The 9493-nt window shown below is 35.0% G+C and overlaps 1 long non-coding RNA gene across 1 annotated transcript; it reads right to left on the bottom strand.

Moving 5' to 3' along the window:
- Positions 1 to 1782: 1782 nt before the first annotated feature.
- LOC123322004 lies at positions 1783 to 5467 on the bottom strand. The gene is made up of 2 exons (XR_006539018.1): positions 1928 to 5467; positions 1783 to 1862 (listed from the first exon to the last, which is right to left on the bottom strand). It is a non-coding gene; the product is annotated as an uncharacterized LOC123322004 (long non-coding RNA).
- Between the last annotated feature and the right edge of the window lie 4026 nt (positions 5468 to 9493).

Below are 9493 nucleotides of genomic sequence, written 5' to 3' on the forward strand. Positions count from 1 at the left end.
TAAAGTACTTAAGTGGCAACAAAATCCTGTGTTGTGAAGGTGTCGATTCACAAGTTGATATAAAATCAAATACGGTTTCAACAGAGGCACTTGTTCTTCAAGTAAAATATCTACAGGAATTATTGGATGAATCAAGAGATGAAAATAATATTTTAAAACAAAATAATAGCCTTCTCGTGGAAAAATTCAATTGTTGGAAGAAAAATACGAGGATAAAAAATCAGAGGTGAACACAAAAGAAAAAAATCATACAAACAAGCCAAGAGAAGAAGCAAGAAATACGAGTGAAGTAGAATCCGCCACTTACGCCGAATTTGCTTCCAATTACGCACAAAATGTGGCGAAAAAGACAAACAGCAGTACAGAAATGAACAGGAGAATACAGAAAACTGATCACTCTACTAACCTCCATGTCACTGTCAACAAGGGTAAACAAAAACAACCAATGCGAACAAATGAAAATAATCACTCCAGTCAACAAACAACTAACGAAGATGAATTCACTAAAGTGACATACAAGAAACCGAAAAGAATAAGGAAAAACATCGGAACAGGAAAGCAGAGTGAAGGTTTCTCAGGTCAAGAGAGAAAAGTATGATTGTACATTTATAGAGTAAGAAGAAGTACAACAACTGAAATTATTCAAGAATGTGTCAATCAAGGAAGGATTTCAAGGATAGGAGATAATGATTAAGGAAATTCCCTCAGAAGAGAATCGACTCAAAAGATTCGTCTTGTCTGCCCCATATGAAAAGAAAGAGGAACTTATAATCCTGAATTTTGGCCTTCTGGAGTTGGCATAAAACGTTTTGACTTCACAAGACATAAAGATTTACTGCAAGAAGGTGCAGATTTTTTATAAACAACTATCACTCCCAGGCAGATACCCAGCAAGAACAAAAAAAACGTATGGTGGACAAAACAACAATAATTCACCAAAATGTACAATCAATTGGAAATTGTGTGAATAGACTTGAAAAATTTCTGCAGGATTTTCCTGACTGTAAAATTTTGTGTATCACGGAACACTGGAAGACTGAATCCCAGTTAACAAATTACGGCATTGCCGATTTCTGCCTGGCGGAGTCTGTATGTCGTAAAAGTGAAAACCAACATGGGGGAACTGCCATTTTTGTGAGACATGGTGTGAATTTCAAGAGACTTTCAAAGATCACAGAATTATCAAAATTGGGAATCTGCGAGTGTAGTGCATGTGAGCTTAATATCAATGGTGAGCATACCATCATCCTATGTCTGTACACTCCTGGGGGAGTGGTAGAAGATTTTTTAAGTTGTCTGGAGAGGATTCTGGTGAGTCTAGTTTCTTTCATTGGTCATGTTGTCCTGTTGGGCGATTTCAATATTCATATGCACAAAAATGATAAGAATAGGGAAAAAGATCTCCTATTTTCCCTGTTGAGCTCTTACAATTTGAATCCACTTGTAGATGCTTACACCAGAATCACGAATACCTCAAGGTCGCTTATTGATAATATTTTTGTAAATGGAGAAAAAGAGTATATGGTAAAAGCTCATCAAAATCAGATTTCTGATCACACAGCACAAAGTGTGAGTTACCCCCATCTAAAAACAGATAATTATGTCCACAGAAGAATATTTAATGAATGTAACACGGCAGATTTTAAAAACAGACTGAGCAGAGCAGATTGGTCCAAGGTTTATGGGCTGATTGATGCAAATGAAGTTTGGGAAAGATTTTACAGTATAGTAACTTGGTTATCATCCATTGTTTTAGAATCAGGAAAGAAAGAATATATTGGGAGTGTTGGACACTGTTTATTATCTATTGTTCACTGTGTAACAATGCCGACGTTTCGAAACAAATCGTTTCTTTTTCAAGGCTGTAAATAAATACAAAAAGTATACTATAAGACACACAATATGACATAACATGAAAATAAATTACCTAGTTACGAGAACAATATTGTACGCTTTTTAAAAACATTAGGATTTAACAAAGAAATCAAAATCTCTTGGAGAGCAGACATACAATCCCATCACTTCATCAGTTTCTATATTTATGATAATGACATCAACATAAGGTTACAAAATATTGATCAGGAATGGTCTTAACACTATTGACGAGGCCAGCCATTACTTATTACTTTTTAAGTATATTATTATAGATCGTGCTTAGGTGTTGCACATCTTCTCTATGATTGACGGTATAATTTCTTTTTATGTGTATCATCTCGCTTATATTACGTCTATAACCAACTTCTTCTCTATCAAGAATTTTTACATCTTCAAAATCAGTCAGTATTATTACTGACTGGTACACTAAAGCAATAAGCACTAACAGATGCATAATTTTTACAGCAGTCATAGCATGCAAAAAAAAACTTAATTTAATTAAAAGAGCTTTAAAACTAAGCAACAAAAAGTTTCATAGGAAGAACTTAGATAAAGTTGAAAATATTTTGAAGCAGAATAACTATCCTACATACTTAGTCAAAAGAATAATAAATAAACACACATCCAACCGAAGTCATATAGTTAATGTTCCTTCTAGCTCGTCTATTTCTTCCTACTTTAGGTTTCCGTACTTACCTGGTCTTTCTCACAGAATAAATAAAATATTTAAGGAGTTGAATGTCAAGTGTGCCTTTTACAACTTATTGACCACAAAGAGATTTTTCACAAATTTGAAATTTAAAACACCTTATAATTTAGAATCAGGAGTAGTATATAAGATACCCTGTGCCAATTGTAACAAGTGTTACATTGGCCAAACAAAACAGTATTTACGCGATAGGATGAAACAACATAAATATGATAGTGAAAATATTGCAAATTTTAACAAAACTGCTTTAACTTTACATCAAATGACTATGGGCCATAAATTTAATTTTGAAGATGTAAAAATTCTTGATAGAGAAGAGGTTGGTTATAGACGTAATATAAGCGAGATGATACACATAAAAAGAAATTATACCGTCAATCATAGAGAAGATGTGCAACACCTAAGCACGATCTATAATAATATACTTAGAAAGTAATAAGTAATAAGTAATGGCTGGCCTCGTCAATAGTGTTAAGACCATTCCTGATCAATATTTTGTAACCTTATGTTGATGTCATTATCATAAATATAGAAACTGATAAAGTGATGGGATTGTATGTCTGCTCTCCAAGAGATTTTGATTTCTTTGTTAAATCCTAATGTTTTTAAAAAGCGTACAATATTGTTCTCGTAACTAGGTAATTTATTTTCATGTTATGTCATATTGTGTGTCTTATAGTATACTTTTTGTATTTATTTACAGCCTTGGAAAAGAAACGATTTGTTTCGAAACGTCGGCATTGTTACACAGTGAACAATAGATAATAAACAGTGTCCAACACTCCCAATATATTCTTTCTTTCCTGATTTTACAGTATATTTCGACACTACTTTGATATGAGCTTTCCAATAAAGAAGATACAACTGAGAAAGAAAGTGTTTAAACAGAATATGGTGGATCCCGGTATTCAAGAATGCAAAAGGCAACTGGACATATTATATGTTATTAGCCCTGTAAATGCAGCTTTCAGACAACAATATAAGGATGCAAAAATAACTTATGAGAAAATGTTAGCAAGAAGAAAGGGTGCATATCACCAACACAAGATAGATAGATAGATGAATCCGATAACAAATCCAAAACTACATGGTCTATAATGAATAGCATAAAGGAGGGATCAAATGCTCCTAGAGATATACAGGTGGAAGGTGACGGAAAGGATACTGCAGACAAATTCAATAAATATTTTTCAACTTCAGCAATCAACATGGTGCCCCATTCCATCGAAGAAGATCATGTTCCTTATTTTGAACAGGCCGATAGGTCCATGCGGTTCAAAAAAATAACAGAAGAAGAAATAATAGCCTCAGTAAAAAGCCTCAAAAATAAGCACAGCAGTGGATATGATGAAATTTCAACATCACTCATAAAATTTTGGATTCATGAGATCAGTACACCGTTAACATATGCCATAAAGTCATCTTTTGAATCAGGAATTTTTCCAGATGCGTTAAAATTAGCAACGGTTAAACCTCTACACAAGAAAGGGAACGTTACAGAGATTGAAAACTATAGGCCAGTAAGTTTATTACCTAGTTTTTCAAAAGTTTTTGAGAAATGTGTGAGTAGCAGATTAATGGAGTACTTTATAACAAATGATTTGTTGACAAAGAGCCAGCATGCATATTTGAAAGGGAGAAACTCACACTGCCATTTTGGAGTTTACAGAGAAAATTTTGCAAGCTTTGGAGGAAAAAAATCAAGTAATGGGACTTTTCTTGGATCTTACAAAGGCGTATGATTGTGTGAGTCATAGGGTTTTATTGAAAAAACTGAAAAGGTATGGAATTGCTGGTGCTTTGCTCGCATGGTCGGGATCATACCTTTCAGGGAGATATCAGCAGACAATCATTACAGGGGAAGGAATCTCCTATAGATCTAATCCAGAACCTGTTGAAATAGGTATTCAACAGGGCAGCATAGTGGAACCAATCTTATTCATTATTTATATAAATGATGCTCCTATATCAGTTGCCAGTTTGAATTGTTTTTTTTTGTGATTATGCAGATGATAAGAATATTTTAGTAGCTGCGAAAGACCTTAATACCTTAATTGCAAAATTAAATGAAATTTATGAAGCTTTATCAGACTGGATATGTAATGAGGGACTTCTATTGAATCACAGAAAAACTGATTGTGTCTTTTTCAAAACTGAGAGAAGCAACGTTGAATATTCCTACCAGGTAAGCCTAAATGGAGTGGATGTTGGTGTGAGTACTGATGCGAGATTACTGGGATTGATAGTTGATGAAACCTTATAATGGACGTTCATATCGACAAACTCAACAAGAAATTAAATTCAGTATGCTACACTTTAAGGGTGATGTCGCAGTATTTGGGCGGATGTGGTTTGAAGATGATTTATTTCTCATGTTTCGAATCACTTCTCAGGTATGGAGTTATTTTTTATGGAAGTGTCAAAGCTTCAGATGAAATATTCCGAATTCAAAAGAGGGCCATAAAGTCATCAATAAACTGAGCTATAGAGCAACTTGTAGGGGTTTCTTTAGGAGTTGTGGTTTGTTGACATTTGCTGCACTAAATATTGAGGAATGTCTCATGTTTCTTTTCAAGAATCGAGAATATTTCAGGGAAAATTTACCATCTCATTCTAGTAGAAGCTCCGATTTTGTGTACCCTATCCATAGACTTTCAGCTACAGAGAGGGGTGCCGAGTACGTTTGTATGAAGCTGTTTAATAAGCTTCCTAGAAGATTCAAACAAATGGACAACAGATATGTTTTCAAAAGGGAATTACATAAATTATTAATTCACCTAGAGCCTTACACAGTGCTAGAGATGGATGGAGCATTACTCACAGGTCTTGAATCAAAATAACGACTCGGATTTATCCATTTTAGACCTGCTTCCCGCGTATAGTCCGATGACATCGCTTGATGACGAAATTTCAATGTCGGAAATCATAAGCGCGATTAAAAATATGAAAAATGATAAGTCACCTGGTCTAGACGGCATTCCGGCGGAGATATTCAAAGCCTTGGATGAGGACATTGTCAATAGTCTCCTAATACTATTCCGCAAGATCTGGGAACAGGGAGATGTGCCACAAGACTTCAGAGACGCTTTAGTTATCAACCTCTATAAGAACAAAGGCGATACGTCGAATTGCAACAATTACAGGGGCATATCGTTGCTTATCGTTGCTTAATTATTAACGAGCCCCAGCAACTAGTAGAGGATTTTGGCTTTCTATTTGGAAACTCGGCAAACCAACATCAACACTGCAATGTGTCACAGACATTGAATGCTGTTACTCGGCTGGATCATTCTTTTTTTATGTTCGAGGTAACTGATAGAGAAATCGAACATGTAGTCAATAACTTGGCGAATAAAAAAAGCGTCGGTTATGATGGTATACCAACGAGAGTAATAAAAAGAAGTATCTCTTGCATTATTCAACCATTACGACATATCCTGAATAACAGTTTTCAGTACGGAGTATTTCCGGATATGCTCAAAATAGCTGTGATAAAACCTGTTTACAAAAGGAATGATCCAAATGATATAAATAACTACAGACCTATAAGTCTCTTAAGTAACTTCTCCAAAATTTTCGAGAAAATTATAGTAAATAGACTTCTCAGCTTCTTCAGGAAATTCAAGGTTTTAAATCCACAACAACATGGTTTCATAAAAGGAAAAAGCACTGAAACAGCGATTTACGAACTAGTGGAGATGATAACTGAGGGCTTGGAGATGAATGAGCAGATACTCGGATTCTTCTTAGATTTCTCGAAGGCATTCGATTCAGTAAATCATGCGATTTTACTACAGAAACTTGAGGCATATGGCATACGAGATGCTCAACTCAAGTTCTTCAAGAGCTATCTCAGCGGACGCTCTCAGCATGTATCTCTTAGGATAGATGGAGTTGATTATACGTCTGTAGACTCATTTATTGAGCAAGGTGTGATACAGGGCAGTGTGCTGGGTCCGCTGCTATTTGTTGTATATATAAATGACATTCCTAATATCGTTAGAAATATACTCTCCGCCTTCAGGGAAGGAAATGATATATCTAGAATGACATCTCTACCATCAATAGCATTCATCAACTTTGCTGACGACTCAAACATTCTAATACGCGGGAAAAACCGTGAAGATCTTCAGGGCCTCCTTGAATATACTCACCAATCTGTACAATCATGGTGCACACTAAATAACTTACATCTCAATGTGGATAAGACGGAATTTGTTTTCTTTTCCCATAAACTAAGAAGTGTTGAAACAGAACATCAGCTCACATTATCAGGAGAAATTATCTCTCCTCGAACAACAACCAAGTTTCTGGGTATCCACATTGATGAACACCTTGAGTGGACAGAGCATGTTGATAAATTGTGCAGAAGATTAAGCCAGACAGTGTTTGTTTTGCGGGTGTTGAGATCGGAGCTCAGCTTGGAATTTTTGAAGGCAATTTATTTCTCCAACTTTCAGTCCGTAATGAGCTATGGTGTCATTTTTTGGGGGAATAGTCGACATGTGAAAATGGTTTTTTACATCCAGAAGATGGTCGTTAGGGTTCTTTTTGGCCTGAGGTACCGGGAATCCTGCCGTGGCGTATTCAGGAAGAATAACATTCTCACACTTTCTGGCATCTACATCTATAGATGTCTGCAGTTCCTGTTCCAAAATAGGAACCTTTTCGACAAATTTAGGAAAAGTGATTCATACAGGACCCGAAATCAATTTTTTCTGTACCCTCTACATACGTTGTCCCTGACGGAAAGAAATTGTACATATATGTGCCTAAAGCTATATAACAAACTACCATCCAAAATAGTGGACAATATGGCGGAAAATGTGAATGACGCGTTAGATCAGTGCTCTGAAGAGGGTACTGATTCTGAGGTGAAAAATTACCAAAAAAAATTAAAATACTATAAATGCTGTGCTAAAAAGGCGTATACGTCGTTTACCTGCAAAAATTGTGGAGCTCTGTTCCATGATTCTTGTGCAAGAAGATTAACAGACAAAAAAGTGTTATCATTCCTGGATGAAGATTATGTTAAGTGCTGTGATAAACCAGCAAGTGAAATGGATAACGAATTAGTTCGAGAATTAGAAATACAACTCAGGGAGGAAAATACAAAAATGAGGTATGAAAATCAATTACTGCAGAAGGAGATTGAGCATTTAAAATATGTTCTAATAGAATTTCAAAAAAATAAAGAACTTCTCATCAATGAGATAAGTGATAAAAACATTATCCTGAAGGAAAATAACAGACTTTTAACTGAAAAAATTACGCTGCTACAAAATAGACCTATAGAAAAAATCGTGAAAACAAAAACAGAAAAAAGGACTCAAAACAATGTTGACATTCCACTGTCTCAGACGTCAACTTCGAAACATGCTTATAGCTCTGTGCTCAAAAATGCTACAGAAAGTGGACCATCGAATAAAAATACAGAAACAACAACAAATAATAAACAAAACCTCAAAATTCAAATACTATCAAACCAAAAATTGACGCCTACAACTGAACTACAATCACAGAAGATAATAAATGACAGAACATATAACCATAATAACCTCAAATTACCAACCCTGGAAAATAAACAAATCGATATAACGGAAAATGTAAACAACAAAAATTCTTCAAATGATTGGGAACCTGTCATGAAGATACCTAAAACAAGACGACCAAAAATGACTGGAACAGCAACAAGTAACGACACCCAAATCAACTTTCAAGGCAGAGAAATTCAGAATAAACGAGTATGGCTTTTCGTCTCTAGAGTCAAAACAGGAGTGACAGAGGAAATTATAAGGTCTTATCTCATAGAAAAACTGAAACCAATAAAAAAAGAAACTATCATAGTTAATAAAATAAACACATATCATAAAATAACTGATAATGAATGCTTTCAAATAGGTGTTGACTTTGAACATAAAGAAAAAGTATATAATTCTGATTTTTGGCCTGTAGGTGTTGCTTTTGCACGATTCAGTTTCAACTACAACAGGAGTTCACCGAGTATATCTTCGATAGTAAATTTTCAACCAGATCCAACCAAGTCTCAAACAGTACAGAGCCCTTGAACTTAACAGTTTTAAATCTCAACATACAATGCATCAGAAATAAATTAGATCAATTAAATTATACACTGAATGAGATTCTTCCTGATATTGTGTGTATTACCGAACATTGGGTCAGTGAAAAAGATAGTGAAATATTCAGTAAAATAAATACAGGAAATTATAAAATCGTAGATTTCTTCTGTAGATCTAACCACAAAAATGGTGGCACCGTAATACTGATTCGTAGTTCATTGAAGCACAAAAATATACAGTATTTTCAAAATTTCAAAGAAGAATTTCTATCAGAAATGGCAGCTGTGGAAATACCTGAGGAGAAATTGATTGTTCTTAGCATATATAGATCCCAGAAGGCAAATTTGGACCAATTCATAGAAAAAACAGATGAAATATTACGGGAAGTCAGTATGCAGCGAGAGTATGTCAAATATAGATGGATTATATGTGGCGATTTCAATGTGGATATTTTGGTTGACAGCAGAGAAAGGAGAAAACTGCTAAATCTATTCAGATGTTATAATTGTAAATATCAGATGAATGAACCATCAAGGATGACCACAGAAAGTTCAACATGTATAGATAATATTTTCTCAAACTTTGACTCCGACTCCAGTAGAACGGCCAATCTGCACATGGGGGACCATCTTGCTCAGATCATAACCTTTCCATCGGAGAAGATGAATATTACAAAAACCGACGGTAAAAAGAAGTATAGGCGGGTAACTGAACAGGGAATAAGCAACATCAGGGATAAGCTTAACTCTGTTGACTGGAAACTAGCCCTCTCATCGCTATCAGCGGAAGAGAGCTTTAATTTCTTCTTTCATAAACTAAGAAACTGGTA

This window comes from Coccinella septempunctata, chromosome X (assembly GCF_907165205.1).
Source record: "Coccinella septempunctata chromosome X, icCocSept1.1, whole genome shotgun sequence".
NCBI lineage: Eukaryota > Metazoa > Arthropoda > Insecta > Coleoptera > Coccinellidae > Coccinella > Coccinella septempunctata.